This window comes from Schistocerca serialis, chromosome 2 (genome assembly GCF_023864345.2).
Source record: "Schistocerca serialis cubense isolate TAMUIC-IGC-003099 chromosome 2, iqSchSeri2.2, whole genome shotgun sequence".
NCBI classification, from domain to species: domain Eukaryota; kingdom Metazoa; phylum Arthropoda; class Insecta; order Orthoptera; family Acrididae; genus Schistocerca; species Schistocerca serialis.
The window spans coordinates 1,113,222,417-1,113,248,070 of record NC_064639.1 but is presented as its reverse complement, the minus strand read 5'-3'; positions in this window follow the sequence as shown (position 1 = coordinate 1,113,248,070).

The following is a 25,654-nucleotide window of genomic DNA, read 5'->3' as shown; positions in this document are numbered from 1 at the left end:
TTTGGCGGATTCGTGCCGCGGACCAGGCGCTCCTTCCCAATTCGGAAAGCCGCTAACCGGGCGGGCATGCTTGGATATACTTGATATATCCTTTTGTGCGACGCAGCCAGGAGAGAAGGGTGCTCCTTTGGCGTGAATAGCCGCTTTAAGCAGCTCTCACGGCCGTTCACCGCTACGATATCAAATGTCGGATGGCTGTCACCTCGGGTTTCGCTACGAGCAGCGCATCCGTGGAAGACTTCGAAACACGCCACAGCTGCCAGTGAATCGTAAACGAGGTACCGTTTCCACGTTTCTTTCCCATATTCTGTTCCAAAATTTTCCTAAATGTAATTTAATTGTTATTTTATTTCACACGAAGTGCCTCATTCACAATTGGAATTGCTATTAGGAATGATGGGCTATTATTAATTTAAACAAACCTCTCTAAGGATTTTAGAATGCTAATAAGTCATAGAAAGTGGGTTATCTGAACGGAGAAACGTCCATAGACTCTATTCTCCTTCGTTGATAATTATTTTTATAGCTGAAGAGTGATCCCATTATTCTGTATAGTTAACATGTTATTAGGCAGAAGAGTTGCTTGCGGCTTCACATTGATGCGAGAGCTCAGTTTGAATGCGTACTTCGGCGTGGAAACATGATCTGTAACCTTCAAGAAACTGACGATATTGGTCACATCTTCGTATTTTACTAGTAGTGTCCCCATATTATTCAGCTGTCACGCTGAACAGGCGGATTATGCAAAAAGGATTATGGAAGTGGTATTAAGGTTCATGGAGTATAAATTAATAAAAAATAAGGTTTTTCGATGACACTGTAATTATGTAAGCGACAGCAACAAATTTAAAAGATCAACAAATAAACCGAATGAATAACATGTTGTAATGAGTTCATAAGAGTAATATAAACAAAATTTCACTGCCCCTAAAGCAGGTGGTACTGAGGAAATTAGTTTAAGAAATGATAGTAACAGTAATCAAACATTTAAAAGTTTAGGCAGCAAACGAACTGAATGTAAAATACAGAATGGTAATGAAATGAATCTTTACAGAAAAGAAAATGTCTGTTAAACCTTGTAGAATTTTAAGTATATGGACATACAAGTCAAACATGGACTGCAGACAGTACAAGCAGGACGATAATAGAAGCTTTTGGCATGTCATGATACAAATGAATGCTGAGAATTGGATGGCTAGATTGGGTAAGTAATGAAGTATTGAATGTAATTAGGGAGAAGAGAAACCAGCGACACTGATTTAATGCTGAAAAGTACTTCAACTAACATTTCTTACCTCTGCGTCCAATTATTGTGTATTTTCCACTGTTGACTAATCTGGAAGCGTTAACTGGTATTCATAAGCGCAATCCACCAAGTTGTTCTCGTTCGTCGAAGTGTACTTTTGGTTACTGATGATATTACTTGCAAGACAATTCTAGTTACAAACTGTATGTCTAATTATAGTTAAGGGGCTCCGGAAAGGCTCAAAATCATGAAAAGTTCAATTTTTACTTGTTTGTGTTTTCTGAATCTGCAGACTATTACCTTTTAATAGATATATAATTTATTCAATTCCGAAGACTACAACTATTTTTAAATTTTTTTTGAAATGTGTTCTACATGGGCGTGATCCACTGTGGCGCTGTTAAACTGCTGTCAAATGGTGTTATTATTAACGTCCGTGTTCATCAGGTACATTTTAGTGATGTGAGATAAAGTATGTGTTGTGGCTAACCTGTGATGGTTCAATATATATCGCTGGTGTGAATGTCGATTGTTTCATGTTTATTTACTCTGTCGTTATCTCGAAAATATTAGTAATTAATTCTGTTTCTTGAGTCTCTGTTTTGTTGAAGTATAATAATGAGTAAAAGTAAAGTTATTAGAAATCCTCTGAAGGCTTTTAAGAAAAGGAGAAATGTTGGAATGTCAAAGGTATACGTTATTACTGTAAACAATAAAGACGATAACCAAGAAAGTGAACCTAACCTCTCAAGTGCACCTGCCCATAGCAGTCAAAGTGGAAAAGAAAATACTTCACAGAAGAAGCTTGGTTCAATGAGTGAAAACTATGAATGTTTTATGGGCGAATCGGATGTGAATGAAATATTTGATATGTCGGTTCTCAAAGGAATTTTTTCAAACTGTGAAGTTGGTCTGTAACTCTCCATAATAAAGCACGTAGGACTTACTAGTGAAATACAACTGAAATGTGATAAGTGTTCATACATGACCACCTTTTGGAACAGTGTTGCAGTAACTGCAACTGAAGAAAATGGTGGCAAAATCTACGAACACAACAACGAGCGATGCTTGCTTTAGACAAGGAACGCCTTCGGGCTGCAGACAGGGCTGTAAAGAGTCTAGAAATACAAGCACGAGTAAACAGGAGGAGGAACAAGAGGAAGCTGGAGGAGGAGTTTGCAGAGGATGAAGATAATCCATCCTATGGACCTGGAATGCACTAAAAAGTTAAACCAATCTTTGTCGCTCGATTCCCAAAACTTTTATTTTCTCATACTAATTACATATTTTCTAAGGATCTTCCAAACATATTTGTTTCAAACTATCAGTAAATGTTACACAGTACCTTCTGCATAATTTAATACAGCCTTTTTCCAAAAAACTGTATATTTTTGAATATATAAATAAAAATTGCAAAAAAATGTTGTGAATTTTCATTACAATTGAAAAAAAATCATCTTTAATAACTGAACTAAAATTTTGTAAAATCCCTGTGTTAAGTTGTAGCCCATATTCCAATAAATAATCTGTAAAAAGTTCAACTTCCTATCTCAAATACTTTGTGAGGAAAGATGTAATTTATAATCGTTATTTCAACATTGCAAGTATAGGGCGTTCTGGAGCCCCTTAAGAGATTTATACCAATAGCGGAAGGATGTTTTTCAGACGTGCAACATGGCATTAACCCTCTGACTGTCTGTTGACTTTGGCACAAGTAACAGATTAAAGAAGATGAAGAGAATTAAGACCACGTACCTCTTGATTTGACGACTAATTTGATAAGGTAAAACGGAGATTCTATGGGGATCAGTCAAGGACGTATGAGTACTAGGGCATCTGACATTCAGTTATCATGCAGAAGTAATAGAAGAATATCCATACTGTAAGGAAAGGGCCATAATCTGCCTATATTATTGAGAAAGTAAGATAAGGCTATCAACTCTAACCATCGACTTTCAATATTGATACCGACGCTACCATTCATTAAGAAGTGGAATTTTAGTTTCATTGACGATGCTGTTCGCTGAAGATCAGTTTATAATAGGAGAAGCTGAAAGATTCAAACTGCAGTACATAAGTTGAGTTAAACCGCAGCTAAATATATATTGATAATATTGATAGATAAAAGAAAAGTGGTGGCATATCAAGGATTGAAATCCATGGGAGCTAAAACTGTTATAAATGGTCAAATAGTTAGTTGCAGCTATAAATTTTCCGAGTAAGTGGATGTAGAGCTGATTTTGGTCCGATTTAGACATTTCTCAGGATCCAGGTAACTTACATTAAAACATAGCGTGTGGGAAGATATAGTAATCATGTTTTGAGAGTAATAAACTTGTAATTGCTATGTAGCGACCCTAACATCAGATCATTTACCATAAATTAAAGTATCAGAGACGAAGTTACTTCACTTTTTTGGAGGGTTCTTTTACTCGACTATGAAAGAAACGCCGACATTAGACAACAATTTAATGTAGAAACCATTACAACTGTAAACGAAAAATATTGAATGTATCGTGTCCAGCGTACGTCTGACAATAGGCTAAATAAATCAGCCCTGCTGTACAACCAAACAGAAAAGAGAAGCTTTGGACGTCCCTTGAAGAGATGCTGTGAACCGTTCTGAGGCGAAATAGCCCAGAGGGCCTGTTCGCTGTAGGCGACGTTGATAATGACGTTGGCGGTGCTATGACGGACTACTTTACCAAAGTTTACAGTTTATTACTGAATTATCCTTTTGCCATTTCTAGACTAGTTGCTGTAAGATACACGTCTAACAAGTGGTATCAGAATGGCTTGGAGGCTTGCGTTCAAGCAGGTAATCTTCTTCTTCTAGTTAGTGCCAATCCTGTCTAACTACGGCACTGACGATTTTGTAGTGCTTTTGTTATCAATGCGTATGGCTACCCTCCTGTCGCCGCAGCCTTCAGCTACATAAGAGAGGGAACCTGTGGGTGGCATGTCTGTGAATTTTGTAAACATCGTTATATTAGTGGTCATATTTTAACTCTGACGCAGTTCGTGACGCGGAAATTGGAGAACAGACCCGCACTGGCCCAGACGAGCGTAGTGTAACATGCCTGGAAGTACAAATGGGTGGGGTCCCTAAGACTGGCTTTTTCAATTCGGACCTTTTCTTGACCGTGTGCCCTGTCCACACCACGTACCTGATAATCCCGCGGTGGTCGTACTGTCCTGCTCCACACTGCTGCTGGCTTGCCTAAAATTCTCTATTTAAATATGCAAGCGGGTTTAGGACAGCCACTCAACGTTAACACTGTTCTACGTCTGGTATGAACATCTACACTACTGGCATTAAAATTGCTACACCAAGAAGAAATGCAGATGATAAACGGGTATTCATTGGACAAATATATTATAATAGAACTGACATGTGATTACATTTTCACGCAATTTGGGTGCATAGATCCTAAGAAATTAGTACCCAGAACAACCATATCTGGCCGTAATAACGGCCTTGATACGCCTGAGCAGTCAGTCAAAGAGAGCTTGGATGGCGTGTACAGGTACAACTGCCCGTGCAGCTTCAACACGATACCACAGTTCATCAAGAGTAGTGACTAGCGTATTGTGACGAGCCAGTAGCTCGGCCACCATTGACCACACGTTTTCAATTGGGGAGAGATCAGGAGAATGTGCTGGCCAGGGCAGCGGTCGAACATTTTCTGTATCCAGAAAGGCCCGTACAGAACCTGCAACATGCTGTCGTGCATTATCCAGCTGAAGTGTAGGGTTTCGCAGGGATCGAATGGAGGGTAGAGCCACGAGTCGTAACACATCTGAAATGTAATGTCCACTGTTCAAAGTGCCGTCAATGAGAACAAGAGGTAACCGAGACGTGTTACCGATGGCCCCCCATACCATCACGCCTGGTGAACGCCAGTATGGCGATGACGAATACACGCTTCCAATGTGCGTTCACCGCGATGTCGCCAACCGCGGATGCGACCATCATGATGCTGTAAACAGAACCTGGATTCGTTTGAAAATATGATGTTTTGCCATTCGTGCACACAGGTTCGTCGTTGAGTACACAATCGCAGGCGCTCCTGTCTTTGACGCAGCCTCAAGGGTAACCGCAGCCATAGTCTCCGACCTGATTGTCCATGCTGCTGCAAACGTCATCGAACTGCTCGCGCAGATGGTTTTGTCTTGCAAACGTCCCCATCTGTTGACTCAGGGATCGGGACGTGGCTGCACGATCCGTTACAGCCATGTGGATAAGATGCCTGTCATCTTGACTGCTAGTGATACGAGGCTCTTGGGATCCAGCACGGCGTTTCGTATTATCCTCCTGAACCCACCGATTCCATATTGTGCTAACAGTCATTGGATCTCGACCAACACGAGCAGCAATGTCGTGATACGATAAACCGCAGTCGCGATAGGCTACAATCCGACGTTTATCAAAGGCAGAAAGATGATGGTACGCATTTCTCCTCCCTACGCGAGGAATCACAACAACGTTTCACCAGGCAACGCCGTCAGCTGCTGTTTGTGTATGAGAAATCAGTTGGAAACTTTCCTCATGTCAGCTCGTTGTAGGTGTCACCACCGGCGCCAACCTTGTGTGAATGCTCTGAAAAGCTAATCATTTGCATATCACAGCATCTTCATCCTGTCCGCTAAATTTCGCGTCTGTAGCACGTCATCTTCGTGGTGTAGCAATTTTAGTGACGAGTAGTGTATATTCTGAGGCGATATGGAAATCACAGGTTGCACTGTTTACACTCTAAGTCGTAAATGTGTATCCCAATTGACAGTATTGATGATTATCTGTCCACAACATCACTTGGACGAGCGTACGTGTACCGAACACGTTGCGGGTGATTGTTGATGACGCAGAAGCCGAATGATCGCACTGAAGTTCTTACGCTCGTCACGCATACGCAGTTATTTGGTACCAGACCTCCTTGACACTTGTAATAAATTTTCACACTGTTCACAAAGTTAAATTTACAGTTCACATTTCTCAGTTGTAGGAGCGTGCGCGTAACCCTCGCAGTGTGGTTGATTGCTGATGATGCGGAACGCGATGATCGAACGCGCGTTCACATGCTCGCTACAATACACTGGCACTTATTTCCACTCTTTTATGGTAACTGATGTTACTGATTCTCATTAGTTCATTCTTGGAGACCAAACACCGTGTGGATGATTGATGCTGTACGTTAGGACATGCAACGAGAGGATTCTCAAATAAGTTATCAGCAGCTCTGCTCATTTTCAAATTACTTCTTGACGCACTTTCCTCTGAATCATTTGCTTATTTTATCACTTTACCGTAATAGCACTTGTAGCAACACAATGCCTCCCACATGCAGAGCTACACACTACACAACATCAAAGTTCCGTGTCCCGCGCTCCACTCTCTACAGACGCGGCTGCCCGCAAAGATACTCCACAGGTAAGCCAGCGATATGACAATACGCTTACAGTGGGAATCCGTCTGGCAACAACAGTCAGGCTGGCCTGTGCTCCAGCAACTGTCGTGAATCCGCCAAGCAGGTTCGATAACGGTCTTGCATGCTTTCCCGTACCGCAGGATATCACACTGGGCATTTCGATATAGAAGCAGGAGTTCAGGCACGTCAGTTTGTGACCTCCCCCTCACTTATCGACCTTAATGACAGTGAAAAATTAAACCGCGTGTACCTAATGGGAATTTGGGAAAAGCAATCATCACCGAAGTTAATCTGTCGGTAAAGAGAGAGGAAAGGATTACATCTAAATGAAAGGAAAAATGCAAGTGAAATTGGTGGAAATTAATTTTGAGAAAAGGGTAAAATTAATAAAGGAAGTAAATGTGCGGCCGTTACGTTAACAATTAACTAGCGGTAATTAGATATTTAGGATTTGGGGGAAATTACGGTCGCCAGTCCTAAGGACAATTACTATAGTAACAGAAAAAGAAAGGTTATTACACATATAATTAGCACTAGAAGCGTGGCAACTGAAGGCTGACACGTGTAGTGTGAAAACTGAAAGTTTGTCAGAAGTAATAAATTTCGCTACACTCTGCCTTAATTTAGCAAAAGAATTAATAAAACCGGAAAATTGAAAGTTAATTTAGTGACTGAATTAATAGTGATCTTTGTTTCTGAAGCACATCGAAATTCAGTAAAATACGGTTAGTCTTGGACTACCTCAACAATCATTTCAAAAGCTACTTGAATCTACGCAATTTAGAAATAAGAGATTTAACTTTGAACTTGAATTAAATGATTCTGGACAATTAACAACAGTAACATTTAGTACGTACCAAGCTGAGCTGCAGTCACAGGTAAGCTAAAATACGGTAACAAAACCCGCACTCTTAATTTGTGCTTGTGTAATCTAAATATTGTAGCCAGCTATGAATACCTTAACTGAACTTTGATATTACAGCAGTGAAATCGAATGTATTACTTTAATGCTGGCGTTTGAATTTCAAAGACAGTCGGGTTCATTCCAGAAAAGGAAGGGACCCTGCTTGGTAATGCAATTGGGACAATGAGCAACAGAGGTTCATGCTAAGTTGCTGTAATTTTGTGATGCAACAATTTTAAAAGCTGAGGTCTGCCATACAGTTCTAAAACTTTACGTGCTTCCAGTCTTCCTTGTTGGTTGATTGAAGGTTTGAAGCCGTCGATCGAGGAGGTGGCGACAGTCACTCATTGTCGGCCGTCGCTGTTGCAGAAGCTGGATGTTGGCGCACCTCCTTCTCGACACGGTCACCAGGCGAAACGGGCTCTTGATGTGCGCCAGCTAACGCTTTCCGTCCGCGACATCGTGTCAGAGACTATCATAGCAAGTCGAGCGCAATTACATGCTGCCAAACCCCGAAAGCGCGGCAACTCGCGGGAGCGTCACACAACACACCTGTTCAACCGCACTACTCCAGCCAGACTCCCTCTCTGCCCGCGCTCCACGCGACAGAGTACACACTCTCCAAGATCGTAAACACTTTGGTTCTCCACACGACCTATCGATGTAATTGTTCGATAGCATAGTTTTCTTTAGGCAAGACCCAGCGTAAAAATACAAATAATATTTACAAAACAACCAATTATACATCGACATAAATATATATAGTAAAACAATTACAATATATAAAGACACAGAAATGTCATATCGTGAGGTAACAAAACAAGGAAAAAAAATTATAGTACAATAGATGGAAATAGGAGGATATGCATTTCCGGCGTTACAAGTTACAGCTTGAAAGTGGCGTAAGAGACCAAACTGGCTAATAGGAACACTCCTACGACATCAAGTCAGGAAGGAGATGTGAAACCATGTTGAAAAGTACGAGGGTCGTATAATAAGAAATGTAACACTCTTTATTAAGAGCTAATTTCGACTGAGAAAAGACAGAATTCGTTGTTGTGAGATCGTGGAATATTCCAGCTTCAGTCACTTATAGTCTCGTGAATTTCCGTGAGGTGGCAGCTTTGTATGCAGCCTTGAAACGGCGTCTTTAATGGAGGAGCGTTCCAAGCGGAGAGCTCTCATTGAGTATCTTTTGGGGGAAACGACAGCATTGCAGATATTCATTGGCGCTCGAAGAACGTCCACGGGGTCCTGGCAGTGAACAAATGAACAGTGAGTCATTGGCTGACGAGTCAGGGAGTCTATCGCGATCACAAGGTCGCGCACATGTGTCCGATCTCCAGCTTGCCAGCTGGCCGCTCTCAGCTGTGACTCCAGTGATGCTGGAACGTGCGGACACTCTCGCTGGAGGTTATCGAATGATCACAATCCAACACCTTGCTGCTCAATTGGAAGTCTCTGTTGGTAGTGTTTACACACTCGTCTACCAGCTGGGGTACTCAAAGGTATGTGACATCTAGCTTCCTCGCCGCCTAGCTCAAGACCACAAAGGACAACAAATGACCATCTGTGCGTATAATTACTGGCGCGTTACTAGGTTGGTGGTGACGATTTTTCGTCGATCGTAGTTACAGGCAATGAACTTGGACTCATCACCTCGAACTGGAAACAAAACAGCTGTCTATGGAGAGCCGTCACACCATCTGTCGTCCGAAGAAAAAGTTCAAAGCTGCACCGTCAGCTGCAAATTCATGGCGATCAGGGACTCTGTTTGAAGTCCTCTCTCATGGTGCAACGATCAACTCTGAGATGTGCTCTGCTACTCTCAATAAATTCGTTGCCACGAAAATGCAAACGAACCTCTCCTTCTCCATGGCAACGAGAAACCCCACACAATTATGTCCACCCGAGAGGACTAGCAGAACTTGATTGGAGTCGTCTTCCCCATCCACCATATAGCCCCGGTCCAGTACCTTCCACGTGTTTGCCCCGATGTACGACGCAATCTGCGGAGAGCAGCGCGTGTATAACGGTGAGGTTATCGATTCTGAAATACGTTGGCTCCGACATCGAACATCAGAGCGCTACCATGTGAGCATAGACACCCTCGCAGTAAGGACACGTAGGGCCGACGCACTGAATGAAGACTACATAGGAAAATAGGATTTTGTTGCCAGAATGGTGGGGAATAACATGTACAGGGTTATTACAAATGATTGAAGCGATTTCACAGCTCTACAATAACTTTATTATTTGAGATATTTTCACAATGCTTTGCACACACATACAAAAACTCAAAAAGTTTTTTTAGGCATTCACAAATGTTCGATACGTGCCCCTTTAGTGATTCGGCAGACATCAAGCCGATAATCAAGTTCCTCCCACACTCGGCGCAGCATGTCCCCATGAATGAGTTCGAAAGCATCGTTGATGCGAGCTCGCAGTTCTGGCACGTTTCTTGGTAGAGGAGGATTAAACACTGAATCTTTCACATAACCCCACGGAAATAAATCGCATGGGGTTAAGTCGGGAGAGCGTGGAGGCCATGACATGAATTGCTGATCATGATCTCCACCACGACCGATCCATCGGTTTTCCAATCTCCTGTTTAAGAAATGCCGAAAATCGTGATGGAAGTGCGGTGGAGCACCATCCTGTTGAAAGATGAAGTCGGCGCTGTCGGTCTCCAGTTGTGGCATGAGCCAATTTTCCAGCATGTCCAGATACACGTGTCCTGTAACGTTTTTTTCGCAGAAGAAAAAGAGGCCGTAAACTTTAAACCGTGAGATTGCACAAAACACCTTAACTTTTGGTGAATTGCGAATTTGCTGCACGAATGCGCGAGGATTCTCTACCGCCCAGATTCGCACATTGTGTCTGTTCACTTCACCATTAAGAAAAAATGTTGCTTCATCACTGAAAACAAGTTTCGCACTGAACGCATCCTCTTCCATGAGCTGTTGCAACCGCGCCGAAAATTCTAAGCGTTTGACTTTGTCATCGGGTGTCAGGGCTTGTAGCAATTGTAAACGGTAAGGCTTCTGCTTTAGCCTTTTCCGTAAGATTTTCCAAACCGTCGGCTATGGTACGTTTAGCTTCCTGCTTGCTCTATTCGTCGACTTCTGCGGGCTACTCGAGAAACTTGCCCGCACGCGTTCAACCGTTTCTTCGCTCACTGCAGACCGACCTGTTGATTTCCCCTTACAGAGGCATCCAGAAGCTTTAAACTGCGTATACCATCGCCGAATGGAGTTAGCAGTTGGTGTATCTTTGTTGAACTTCGTCCTGAAGTGTCGTTGCACTGTTATGACTGACTGATGTGAGTGCATTTCAAGCACGGCATACGCTTTCTCGGCTCCTGTCGCCATTTTGTCTCACTGCGCTCTCGAGCGCTCTGGCGGCAGAAACCTGAAGTGCGGCTTCAGCCGAACAAAACTTTATGAGTTTTTCTACGTATCTGTAGTGTGTCGTCACCATATGTCAATGAATGGAGCTACAGTGAATTTATGAAATCGCTTCAATCATTTGTAATAGCCCTGTATATTAGAATCCTGATAACTAACATGCTTCCAGGAAGAAACAAATGTCTTACATTCTTTCTGAATGCCCCTCATACGTCGACTCTGCAAAATGCTAAGTATGTCGATGAAGAAAATCTCATTAACCGAATACAAGCAGACTCTGTATACAATCGTCACTACTCCAACACGTACCTTAGAATCTATGTGCAATGCGATGTTGCAGGATATCTTATGATTTCAGTGCCACAAACGCATGATATTGGGGTAAGAAAGTCAGCTTGTATTCAGTCAACGATTTTATCCTCAGCAACGTATTCAGCATTTTCCACACTGCTCATATTTGCCAATAAGAGTTGATAACACGGTTGCAGGGGAAAATTGATAATGTTTGTACGATTAAGGTAATTGGGCGAAGACCAGTAGTCATGATTGGTAGGACGCATCCTGGGCTATAAAGGAATAATTAATTTAGCAAAGAAAGAAAGAAATGATGAAAATTATATAGGGAGGCAAAAGCTGGACAACAGAGTAGTGGTTTTAAGTAGCAGTAGTAGTACAACCCAGTATGAAAAACTGCATTCGTACCGACCACAGTACCAAGAATGAAGAATATGGCAAACCAATAGCACGTAATTTGTAATTATTACTGCACTTCTATGAATCACCAGCAGTTTTGATTCAACCAACGGTCATTATAGGTAGAAACCGAAGAAGACCCCGTTAAAGATGCTGTTGCAAAGAAGTCACTTTGCACTTATCTCAGGTGTTTATGAGCAACCAAATAAATCTAAATCACGGTATCTGGACGGGGACATTGGTACCGAATACGAAATTGGTGGCGTATCCATGGCGCAGTTGCATTTGTATAAAGGACGTAAAATATTCTTGACATTCTGAAATATTGAGATAATATCAAAAGAACTTAATTGTCAGCTGTTCAGCATTTAAGTTTTGCCTTTTATAAACGGATAATTCAAGTAAATTATAGTTTGTTTATTATGTGCTATACATGACTCCCCTTCCCACGACGGCAGTCTAAGAAGTTATGAGTTTGGCAGATTGAAGTGCAGTTAGTCTACAATGCAACTCTCTCTTAGCTCAACTTAAATCGTCCATTTTTTTTCTCTCAGTACTAGATTCCGTTCTCTAAATGCAAATCTAAAAGTGCTTTGAAGTACTCACCAATGGTTACCTCCTTAACTGGAAACAAGCCATTCACCAGCCAGAAATGTCTTTAGATTTGAGAACGCATGGAAGCCATGGGATTCCAGATAGGGTTGACGTTACTACTGTTCATACTTCATATAACTAACGTTTCGCAATCAGAGGCACTTTTCAGAGTTGGTGCAACTCCCCCTAGCAATATGAATTCATTTTTCTTTCGTAACCCACGTATTTTCATTCAGTTTGTTACATAAGTCGCTCAGTATACACCAGTTATTATTTTAATCCCAAAAGAGACTATCAATATGAAACATCTTTCAGTAAACGGTGACCATAGCATTTAAGGACGATGAAGTTGATTTTCTTCTGTTTTGTTTCCGATAACGAATCAGCCACAAATTTCGTCTGTTGTTACTGTAATTCATTTGTTTCAGCGAAACCGCAGTCAATAGAGCATTAAAACTAATGACAAACCAAATTAATCTGCAGCTAAATCACTCGACTGCATAACGTCTATCAATACCACTGAAACAGAATAACGTTAATCAAAGTTGTCTTTGTGTCCTTTCGCCATATCTCCACTTGTCCCTGGCACATCATCACCTGACTTTACTTTTAATGTCTGGCTTACAACGCTGCAACGTCTCAAACAGAAACATCGAAAAAATTTCGTATTAGATTTTCAGTAATCCGTTGTCAGAGTACTCTGTTAAAGCAGAGCTGCAAGGTAATAAACCAAAGAAAAATAACAGCATTAACTAATCAAGTAATCCAGTCAGCGAAGAAATACTACTAAATAATAATGTACGATTGTTACCCAGTAATTGTTGCTATTGATCATGCTAACATGTTAAACGCCGCATTCCTGACTGAGCAAGTAGGAAAATGTTCATAGCATCTCGGAATACTAGAGTGATTTTCTTTATGTTTCATTCGATACGATTCCAAACATACCGTCTGTTATCTCCACTGCAAAAAATCCCCATCCTTCTGCCAAATGGTAGCAGGAAAATATGCAGGCTTGAATATAACTAGGACTGGAGCCTGCCAAGTGACATACGTTTCGCTTGGTCAAACATCGTAATACAGATCAGTCTCATCAGGTATACACAGCGCAATCAGAAATACATTGCCTGTATTAATGTTTATCGTCTTATGTTGGCGTATTTTAATCGCAACGACCCTAGTCTCATTTATTTTTATTACAACAGCAGCACGGCGGAATAAACATTACATGAACGTGTAAAATCCGACGAAGAACTATATCGGCGTAATCTCGTCGCTGCTACCTGCTAAAGAATTAGATTCCGTGCGCTCTATTGGCCTGAAATACGTATAATCCTTATATTTTTCAGCTTTTAAACCGATCCCATTTTTGGTTTAACGTAATTAGACACAAAACTAATCACATTTGTTTTCCGTTATCTACCGTTACCAAAATTCTAATAAGCTGTTCTGTGCATTTGTATAAAGATAAATATCTGATGAAGCAAATATAGTCTGCGAAACCGGTCATGTCTTCGAATAAAGATTTTAATAAGCCGCAGCAGCCCCTCTTATTCAAAATATATGGGGGTTCTTTCTTCTTATCAGATAAACTCAGTTCACTGGTTTGCACCCACAAAGATCATTCGCGACCAGCGAAAAATGTCAGTGCTATATTAGACAAGAGTATCCATGATAATGTCTGCCAGTTAGTTCTGATTATTACGGGTAATAATTTCCACGTAGTATTAAGAGTAGAAAGCTCCCAAATAGCACCACAATTCTAAATTCTGATTGGTATGTATGTCTGAAGGATAGTTCTGACACTAGTAGTGGGATGTATTCATTGCCTCCCTTAGTAGTTCCCAACTTTGTATAACTGATCAGATTATCAACTTTCCCAAATAATCTGATTCCTCAACGACGCAGCAACCAAGGAGAATATTGGCTTCCGACCTGAACACAGCACCATCCATCAATCCCTGCGTCAGGTGGAAAACAGGTGCCGGGCGAGAGACAATAAAATCAGAATAGGAGCGGTCTTTCTCGATATCGGGAAATCATTCTATGAAATCTGGCGTGATGGCTTAGTATACAGATTACTCCAGTTAGACATGATCACCATGAGACAAGATCAGGGAGGCAGTATTCTGTTACGAGCAGCAAACATGTTAGCACGGTTAAGAATGCCTTGGCCGGAGTCCCACAGGGCTCGGTTCTGTGACTCTACTTACATCAATGCTGTACCAAATTTGGCGGGATGTATAATTGTCCTCTACGCGGACGATACAGTGGTGTATGAGAGAAGCATGCACGAAAACTCCGGCAAATGCTAGATACCATCACCCAATAGTGCAACCTATTGAAAATTAGAATAAACACATAAAGTATAATTTTTACAAGTAAGTTAACTCCTCCAAACCGTTCCATCTCTGTCGCTGGTTGAGTGCTGGAATAGAGTGACTCCGCTATTTACCTGGGCTTACAGCTCGACAGCCGCCTGACATTCGTGAAAGAAGTAGACAGAGCACGAAACAGGGGTCTCACTGCTTTTTACCAGTCTTACCCGCTCCTAAAGGGTGGGGGGTTATCAGTTGATACAAAACTTAGGTTGTGCGGCAGTTTTATCCTGTCAAGGAGTCTCTCTCCTACGTAAGTTCAATAAGCAAACAGAAATCACCTACTGACTGCCTTGGTGACTAGAATGGTACTGAAACGGAAAATTACAGAGAGAAGGCTAAAACACTGAATTCAGTGTACCTAAATTGTCTCACTGAGAAAGTTCGCGACAGGCTTCCTTATTTCTGTCACCTCATGAACACCAAAACTGCAGATATTGAGAAAACTGATCACACATCAGAAAATGATCTAATATCATTCAAGATTTGAACATCGTTTGAACCGGAAGAGATACCTGTGCGATTCCACAGAATTTAAGGAAAACTTTCTCCCCTTTTAGCAGCAGTATTTAATAGGTATCTGGAACGACGACTGGTACCAAACGACTGGCGAAAGTACTGGTCACGATGATTAAAATATTGCTGGGTGTTGTACCGTGTCATTGTATAGAACAATTTAATAAATTTAAACCTGTGTTTCTACCGTTTTACAGACACCTTACTAATGAAAGGTGTCCTGTTCTGAGGAAGGCCGTAGTGTATGGTCAAAACATTGGTTTTAAGTTTATAATCAAAGTATTTTACGCAATAATGCTGTACAACAAGCAGAAGATTTTTAATCGTCGCGACAAAAGCTGCGGAACACTATTCAGTTATGTTCGTAGTTATGAAAGGACTGCTCGTCGAACTGATGCACATAATCATAGGCATACACTGGAGCCAGTCTTGTGTAGAGTTAGGGAACATGTTCAGTGCTGAGGTATTCCTAAGAACTCAAATCTTCTCTATAAAAATCATCATGGATTTAGTGAACAGAGGTCTACCGAAACACAGCTCGCTCTATTCGTTCGTGACATACAAACTACTGCAGACAAAGACGCCTATTTTGGTATCACTTCCAGAAAGCACTCGATAGAGTTCTACATCGTCTTTTGGAAAATGTGAGTTTCCTAGAGTTTTGATTGGATTCGGCGATTTCTAAGTGTTAGAATTCAATTCGTTAAGTTAACCTTGAATTATGCAGGGCTGTTCATTAACCCGTAAGATTATAAGGGTGTAGAATACTCTTCTGAACAGCACGTCGCAAGGCATCCCACATACGCTCAATAATACTCATGCCTGGGGAGTTTGGTGACCAGCGGAAGTGTTTAAACTCAGGAGACTGTTCGTGCGACCACCCTGTAGCAATTCCGGCCGTGCGGGGTGTCGCATTGTCCTGCTGGAATTGCCAAGTCCTTCGGAATGCACAATGGACATGTAGTTTTGTCATATGATGACACGGTTGGAGACCGTGGCTGTTATTTGAAGATAAATGTTGATTGTGTTGAGACAGCAACGAGCCATAAATTTATTTTAAGTTCTTTTATTCAAAACGTACCCTTACCGGCTTCGAATCATTACAATTCATCGTCAGATGGCTTTCACGCTTTCAATAGAACGCACCACATGTTCTGATGAAATCATGAATGCCATCTGACGAGGAATTGTAATGACTCGAAACTGATAAAGGTACCTTTTGAATAAAGAAACTTAAAATAAATTTGTGACTGGTTGCTGTCTCACCACCATGAATAACGGACATGAACGGATGGCGGTTATCAGACAGGATGCTTAAGTACATGTCACCTGTCAGAGCCGTATCTCGACGTATGAGGGTCCCCATAATACTCCAACTTCACACGCCCCACACCATTACAGATCCTCCACCAGTTTGAACATTCGTTGCTGACATGCAGGGTCCATGGATTCAAGAGGTTGTCTCCATACCCGTAAATGTTCATCAGCTCGATACAATTTGAAACGAGACTCGTCCGACCAGGCAACATGTTTCCAGTCATCAACAGTCCAATGTCGGTGTTGACGGACTCCGGTGACGCGTAAATCTTTGTGTCGTTCAGTCATCAAGGGTACACGAGTGGGCCTTCGGCTCCGAAAGCCCGTATCGAAGATGTTTCGTTGCATGTTTCATACGCTGACACTTATTGATGCCCCAGAATTGAAATCTACAGTAGTTTGCGTAAGGGTTGCACTTCTGTCACGTTGAATGATTCGCTTCCGTCGTCGTTGCTGCCTTTCTTGCAAGATCTTTTTCCGGCCGCAGCCATGTCGGAGATTTGATGTTTTACCGGATTCCTGATATTCACGGTACACTCGCGAAATGGTCGTACGGTAAAATCCCCACTGCATCGCTACCTCGGAGATGCTGTCCCATCATCGTGCGCGGACGATACCACCACGTTGAAACTCACTTAAACCATGATAACCTGCCATTGTAGCAGCAGTAACCGATCTAACAACTGCGCCAGACACTTGTTGTCTTATTCAGACGTTGCCGACCGCAGCTCCGTATTCTGTCTGTTTACATATCTCTGTATTTCAATACGCTTGCCTATACCAGTTTGTTTGGCTCTGCAGTGTATGTAGTGTACAGCGTCGGAAGCTCTATGAGGCTTTATTACGAAGCGATTATCTGTAGACTGGCTGCTATGCCGGAAGACTACCGAAAAACAGAAAGATTTGCAGTGGTTAGAAGTTTCGTGGAGTGAATGGCAGTTGATGCTGAACGTAAATAAATATAAGCTACTGCGCGTAAATAAGCGAATAAACTATTACTCTCCCACTACACTGTTGGCGAAGAAACTATTACTCTTCCACTACAGTGTTGGCGAAAAACCACTGGATGTAGTAGGAACTGGAGAATTACCTTTAGGAACCGTCCAGAGTGACTTAACTCTATATAACCACACAAAATAGTGAGAAGGAATAGTAGAAGCCTGGATGATGAGATTCACTGGAAGGATCTTTTTAAAACTGTAATTCGTCCACAAAAGAAGTGGCTTACGAAACTCTTCTTCAACCAGTTCTTGAGTATTTTTCATGAGGTAGCAATAACAGAAAGAGATATTGAATATCGAAATTTAGGACGGCATGTTTCGTTACACAGTCGTCGACGTGTATTGAGTACTGTGTGTTGGAACCGGGGGCCCAGAAACGACGGAGAGGCTTCACCCCGCCGTAGTCCTCAGTGGTTCACAATCCTATACAGGCAACAGCAGTCCACCCACCCCACCGCCACCCCACACCGAACCCAGGATTATTGTGTGGTTCGGCCCCCAGTGGATAACCCCCCCCCCCCCTCGCCGACATAGTGTTACAGAGGCCGAATAAGAGGAACCAGCCTGCATTCACCGAGGCAGATGAAAAACCGCTGGCAGGCACACCAGAAGACATCGACAGAATTCCACCGGGCAGATTCGGGAAACAGCGCGTTAGACTGCGCGGCTAGCCGGGTGGGCTACACAGTCGTCTAGTAAGCGCGAATGTGCTACGGAGATGTACAACAAACTCCAGTGTCCGTCATCAGAAGAGAAGCGCTGTGTACTACCGAGAAGGTTATTGCTGAAATTCTGAGAGCACACTTTCGAAGTAGGCACAGTAACGGTGGATGCTATTTAGACATACACAGGGACTTGTGTGGCAAAGTGTGTCATCGACGAATGTTTTGTAAAATACTTGATAACGGTATAAAGCCGAAATTTTACAATAGTACAACCAACTGAAAACGACAGCTGCAGGCGACAGTGATCATTTAAATAATTCAAGGCAGCAGCTGGCCCAGTCTCAATGGAGGTTTGAAGAAGCGCTGGGCTACCTCTCCTGTGCCAACCTTTTCATATCAGAGTACTTCCTGTATCAAACACAATCACTTATTCGTTGTCTCCATTTCAGTATCTCTTTTTCTACAATTTTTAACCTTTACTCCAGGGTGAGCTGCCTATGAGACTACCCACAGTCACTGTGGACATTATGTATTCCCGTTCTGGCAGGATGTGCGGGCAGCTCACACACTCTTACTTACGAACTTTTTCTCCTATTCGTTTAGTTGCTTCCCCTCTTAGCCATATTTTCATATCACTGTTGCTTTGTATAATGTATGCTGCCCAGTTTGATGATTTTTGTTTGTTATTTCCCTGCTTACATTACTGCGCTAACATTTTAGATCTACGATGGTTCTTTACATTTTATTTTTTGTGACTCGAGCCCATAATGCTATGATTTACTTAGTAGGGTGTAGGTTACCATTAACTTTTATCACTCTTGTTACGTTTTTATCCCTTTTTCATTCATTCTATATATGAACCACTGCCATATTGCTTAAAAACGTCCCAAGTTATCACATGCTAGAGAGTTATTTAGCCTATAGGCACACCACACCTCGTTCATTTTCTATTATCTTCTTAAATGAGTTAAGTCTTTCGGGCTCCTTTTAAACTAATCTTTATTTGTAACTAAATTTTTTACGTTTGCTGGCAAATTATTGAAGATGAGTGTTCCTGAGCAGTGGACCCCTTTTTGAACTAAAGTAAGTGCTTTTAAACCCTTGTGCAGATAATTTTTGTTCCTGGTATTGTATGTATGAACTGACCTGTTTGTTGGAAAAAGATGTATATTATTTAGGACAAATTTCAACAAGGAGTAAATATACTGAGAGGCAGTAGTTAGTATACCCAATTCTTTGATGAGGTTTCTACAGGACATCTGTGAATTAACTCCACGAATAATACATATTACACGCTTTTGGACGCTGAAAACTTTTGTTTGACTTGAAGAGTTACCCCAAAATATTATACCATATGTCATTATGGAATGAAAGTAGGCAAAGTGTTCAAGCTTTTTCATTTTTATGTCCTCTGTCTCAGCTAACACTCGAATTGCAAATACATATTTGTTAAGGCATTTCTGCAGTTCTGTGGTGTGCTCCTCCCAACTGAATTTATTATCAAGTTGTAATCCCAGGAATTTAAGACTGTCAAACTCTTCTATCTGTTCTTCTTCATACTATCTGTATATGCTGGGTGGAAACCTCTTACAGTTTCGGAATTGCATATAGTGAGTCTTTTCGAAGTTTAATGTCAGTGAGTTGGCTTTAAACCATTTATTAATATCCATGAAAATATCATTAGCAGATCTTTCTAGAACAACACACGACATACTATTTATTGCAATACTTGTGTCATCTGCAAACAAAACGAACTCTGCTTCTGGCAGTGTAACTGATGAGAGATCATTAATGTACACATGGGAAAGCAATGGCCCTAATATGTATCCTTGTGGGACACCACAGGTAATTTCTTCCCATTGTGATGATGACTGATGACTTAATTCACTCGTCCCTTGCACTGACACCCTTTGTTTCCAGTAAGCGAGGTATGACTTTGTAATGCCGGAAATGCATATCCTCCTATTTGCATCTATTGCACTGCAAATTTTTTTCCATATTTTGTTACCGGAGGATATAACATTTCTGTGTCTTTGTATATTGTAATTGTTTTACTGTATATAAATTTTTATGCATTTATGTCGATGTATTATTGGTTTGTTTTGTAAATATTATTTGTATTTTACGCTGGGTCTTGCCTAGGGAAAACTATGCTATCGAACGAATACATCGATAGGTCGTGTGAAGAACGAAAGTATTTAGGATCTTTGGTAGTGTTAACTCTGCCGCGTGGAGCGCGGGCTGAGCAGAAGGAGTCTCGCGGGAGTAGTGCAGTGGAGCAGGTGTTGTGTGACGGTCCCGCGAGTTGCCGCGCTTTCGGGGTTTGGCAGCATGGAATTGCGCTCGACTTGCTATGTTAGTTTCTGACATGGTGTCGCGGACGGGAAGCGTTAGCCGGCACACATCAAGAGCCCGTTTCGGCAGGAGACCGTGTCGAGAAGAAGGCGTGCCAACATCCAGCTTCTGCAACAGCGACGGCTGACAACGAGTGACTGTCGCTACCTCCTCCATTGACGACTTCAAACCTTCAATCAACCAACAAGGAAGACTGGAAGCACGTATAGTTTTAGAACTGTATGGCAGACCTCATCTTTTCAAGCTGTTCAAATCATAAAATTACAGCAACGTACCATGAACCTTTGTTGCTCATTGTCCCAATTGCATTGCCAAGCAGGGTCCCTTCCTTTTCCGAAATGAACCCGAGTGTCGTTGAAATTCAAACTCCAGCATTAAAGTAATATAATTCGATTTCACTGCTTTAATTTCAAAGTTCAGTTAAAGTATTCATAGCTGGCTACAATATCTAGATTACATAAGCACAAATTAAGAGTGCGAGTTTTGTTAGCATATTTTAGCTTACCTGTGACTGCAGCTCAGCTTGGCACGCACTAAATGTTACTATTGTTAATTGTCCAGAATCATTTAATTCAAGTTCGAAGTTAAATCTCTTATTTCTAAATTGCGTAGATTCAAGTAGCTTTTGAAATGATTGTTGAGGTAGCCCAAGACTAACCGTATTTTACTGAATTTCGATATGCTTCGGAAACAAAGCTCACTATTAATTTCAGTCACTAAATTAACTTTCAATTTTCCTGTTTTATTAATTCTTTTGCTAAATTAAGTCAGAGTGTAGCAAAATTTATTACTTCTGACAAACTTTCAGTTTTCACACAACACGTGTCAACCTTCAGTTGCCACGCTTTTAGTGCTAATTATATGTGCATTAATCTTTCATTTTCAGTTATTACAGTAATTGTCCATAGGACTGGCGACCGTAATTTCCCCCAAATCTCAAATATCTAATTACCACTAGTTAATTGTTAACGTAACGGCCGCACATTTACTTTCTTTATTAACTTTACCCCTTTTCAAAATTAATTTCCACCAGTTTCATTTGCATTTTTCCTTTCATTTAGATGTAACCCTTTCCTCCCTCTTTACCGACAGATTAACTTCGGTGACGATTTGCTTTTCCCAAATTTCCATTAGGTACATGCGGTTTAATTTTTCATTGTCATTAAGGTCGATAAGTGAGGGGGAGGTTACAACTTGAACCATTTTGCAGCACTGCCTGTGGCACCATAGAATTCTAATTTATTTTAAAGGATGTTGTGGATCACACAATCAAATGCCTTTGACAAATCACAGAAAATACCTGCTGCTTGTAATTTGTCATTTAATGAGTTAAGTATATTTTCACTGTAGGTGTAAATCGCCTTCTTGATATCAGAACCCTTCAGAAATCCAAACTGTGTTCTTCATGATATGTTATTTGTGGTCATTTTGTTGAGAAGTTGCCTGTACATTACTTTTACTAAAATTTCTGAGAATGCTGGCAAAACTGAAATCAGTCTGTAGTTTGATGGTATCTCTTTATCCCCCTTCTTGAATAGAGGCTTAACATCTACATATTTTAGCCAGTCAGGAAATGTTCCCAGTTACAATTGTCTGGTTACACAAGTAACTTAGAATTTTGCTAAACTCATACGAACATGCCTTAATCAACTTTGTTGATATTTCATCGCAGCCACTAGAATGATTTGTTTTTAAAGGTTTTATTGTGGAAGTTATTTCTTTTGGTGAAGTGAGTGACATATTCATGTACCTGAAGCTATTTGTAAAGGCTAGTTTCAGATATTCAAGGGCATTATTTACTGATCCTGACAATCCCATTCTATCACTAATGGATATAAAGTACCTGTTAAATAGATTTGCCACACTATGCCCATTGCTTACTAATGTGTCATCTACCCTTAATGCTATTTGCTCCTGTTCCTTTCTGGTTCTACCAGTCTCCTGTTTCACTATATCCCATATTTTTTTCATTTTGTTCCCTGACATTGCTATATTCTTCTCATAGTGCATTTGTTACGATGTCTGAATTACTTTTTTTAAATATTTTACAACATTCCTTGTATTCAGCTAAATCATCAGCATTGGAGCTGTTCTTGGTCGACAGATAAATTTTCCTTGTGTAATCCATAGTTTTATTATAGACTTCTCTTTAATTTGAGTAACGTTTAGAGGGAAACAGTTTTCAAACATGGTACTGACATTGTTCATGAATGTATTATAGTTTTCATTCATGTCATAAGGACTATAAACATCTTTACAGTTCATATCTTTGAGCAGTTTTCTAAAACACTCAATTTTTGGATGATTGACTACTCTCCTGTACTCAGATTTAGCAGTCTTGACAATCTGCTTAGAATTTACATCTAAAACAAGGATCTGATAGTCCATTTACTACAGGTTTTATGATATGATTTTGATCCTTTGATTTGTCTATAAAAATGTTATCAGTGGCTTTCTTGAGGATTTAGTGATCCTAATTTGAAAGTTTACAGTGTGAGTTAGATTGAAAGACAACATTACTAACTGCAGCAAATGTTTACTGGAAGATGGCATCAGATAATCTGTATTAAAGTCACCAGCAATAAAAATTTACTTGTTTCTTCCTGTTAAATAACCCAAAAGTGCTTCTAGATGATTTATGAATAGATAATGATTTTCTGCAGGTGCTCGGTAAATAGTTACTATTACGTAGAATCTGCTATGGAACTCTACTTCTGTTGCACATGCTTCTAGATGCTGCTCTAAACAGAATTTATTAATGTCAATGTTCTTGAACTTATGGCAGTTTTTAATAAATATGGCAACTCCTCCTCCATCCATATCTATTCTGCAGAAGTAGGAAGGTAGCTTAAATCCTAAAATGACTGACATATATATACCAGTGGTCACTTGATGTTCAGAGAAGCAAATTATGTCAATTTGGTTAGATGAATTCATTTCATCAATACAAATGAGTAGTTCATCAACTTTATTTCTGAGTCCCAGAATGTTGCGGTGTAATAAAGATAACTGATACTGCATACTAATGGGATTATAACTGCTTTGGCGAAGATGAACTGGCAGTTTCTGATTACTTTCTGATAAACATTGTTTAAATGGAGGCTGTATGCTAAAATTTGACTCCTGTTCATCCGTTTTCTCAAACTGAATGTGTCTGCCAATCTCTTCTTTCCTCCTTCCCTTTCCTAAAAAAGGCAACCCTCTAACACCTGTGACCACTGGTATTTTACCACTTGTGACAGTGTCTCCCCTTAAGATTTCTGCAAGCAACCCAGACAGTTTTCTCTTCCCTTTCCTATTGAGGTGAAGGCCGTGCCTAGTATAGTCCCACCTATCGATAGTATACACAGGAATAAAACAAATATGGGACCCTATATCCGTCGTAAGCAGCCACACCAAATCCAAGTTCAACCTCCCAATGGAAGAGTTCAAATGAGGTCGATCATGGCGTCTCAACACAGACACAAATCTCACACTCGTAAGCTTTTTGGCTGATGCTATCTTCACCAGGTCACTCTCTAGGGAATATTCAGGGTCTCTGTCAGTGCTATTTCCCGGACCACCCACTATAACCACGGCATTCTCCTTTGTGAAACCCTAGCATAAAGAACCTATATCCTCTGTTACCTGACCCAGATCTGCACTAGGCTTGAAAAAGTTTCTGACCTGGTACTCTGGACCTAGATTTTCCAGTAGTAATTGGCCGACACGTCTACCATGGGAGCTACCTAACAACAAAACTTTCTTTCTCTTTAGAAATTTCCCTACCTTTTTCAAGTCCTTGAAAGCTTGTTGTGCCCTTTCTACAGCTTCAGCTACATGAGGCTCATCCGATTCTGACTGAGGCAACTGGTCAAATCTATTTTCAATATTTATGACAAAGCTGTGTGATGCTCTCCTTTGCCTGTTCCCCTTATTACCTGTTGCCACTTCCCACCTCTGTTCACCCTCCTCCCTCTTTAACCTGTCCAGATCCTCCCTTGCCTTGTCTAAGTCAGCTTGAAGAGCTGCATTTTTCCCTTCCTGTTCCAGTCTTTTCCTGTCTCTACTGCAGATCCTACAATACCAGTGGTGAGCCTCATTTATGTCCCCATTTCCCATTCCACTACATTCTCCCCAATGAAAGAAACTACAGCACCCATCACACCACACTCCTTAACTAACGATCCTACGGCATGTCACACACTTCTCACTCATGGTAAAAACAGAAATCGTATAAAGTGATTTAAGTACTGACTAAAACGTAAACAAAGGACCCTAGAAACTATTCAGGCAGATATAAATACATTGAAAGAGCACTGAATAAAAAAAACTAGTGATTACATATAAGTTTAAGTCACTGTTCACTTGAGACACGCGTGCGTGAAATTAAGCCTAAAATCCGTGCTATAGGCGCGAGAAGGAAAATAAAATTCTTACCCCGTTTAATCTTCTTTAACACTTCACTAACACTTCCACTAATGTAACAACACTTATATTGACATTACTGGTCATTTTATTTAATTGATAAAAGAAACATTTTCATACAAATATGTGGCCCCTAGTGTACTACAGACTCGTGCAGCTATTCGAAAGAACTGCGGAAACTTTTCTCGAGGGTAGACGATGTGAAACATTTCGGTCCTTTCTGCAGTGCGAAACCTGTCCGTGAACACGCGATTATACTAAAAGTCAGTGACACCCAACTGAATTTCAGGAGACGCAGTTTCCACCTCCACTGCAAAAGGAATTGCAAAAGTACTAAAATTAAGTTCAAATCGATTTCAGTCACTAAATCTGCTATCAGAATTTTGTAACAAAACTTACATCATATTTTCATTCCATGTCTCGTTTTCAAGATTTATTTCATTTACATGCGCTGGAACTTTTGAAAAGCGCGCAGATGACTTTCCGAAAGATGCTTTACTTACAAGAACGTTTTTCTTTTCAAACCCTTAGCCGGTTTCTTATACAGTGGTAATGAGTTTATGTGTACCTTGCAAACTTGTATTCAAGACATATTGGTGCTTTGTAAGGTCAGTTAGGAATGCATCCACTGTGTGTCATCAAACTTTTCTGCTGGTGTTCCTCTCACGCCCATAAATAGTGCTATGTCTTTGCGCAAGATGAGATAACGTTCTGAAAGAACACTTCGAGGCAACCAGCGTATCTC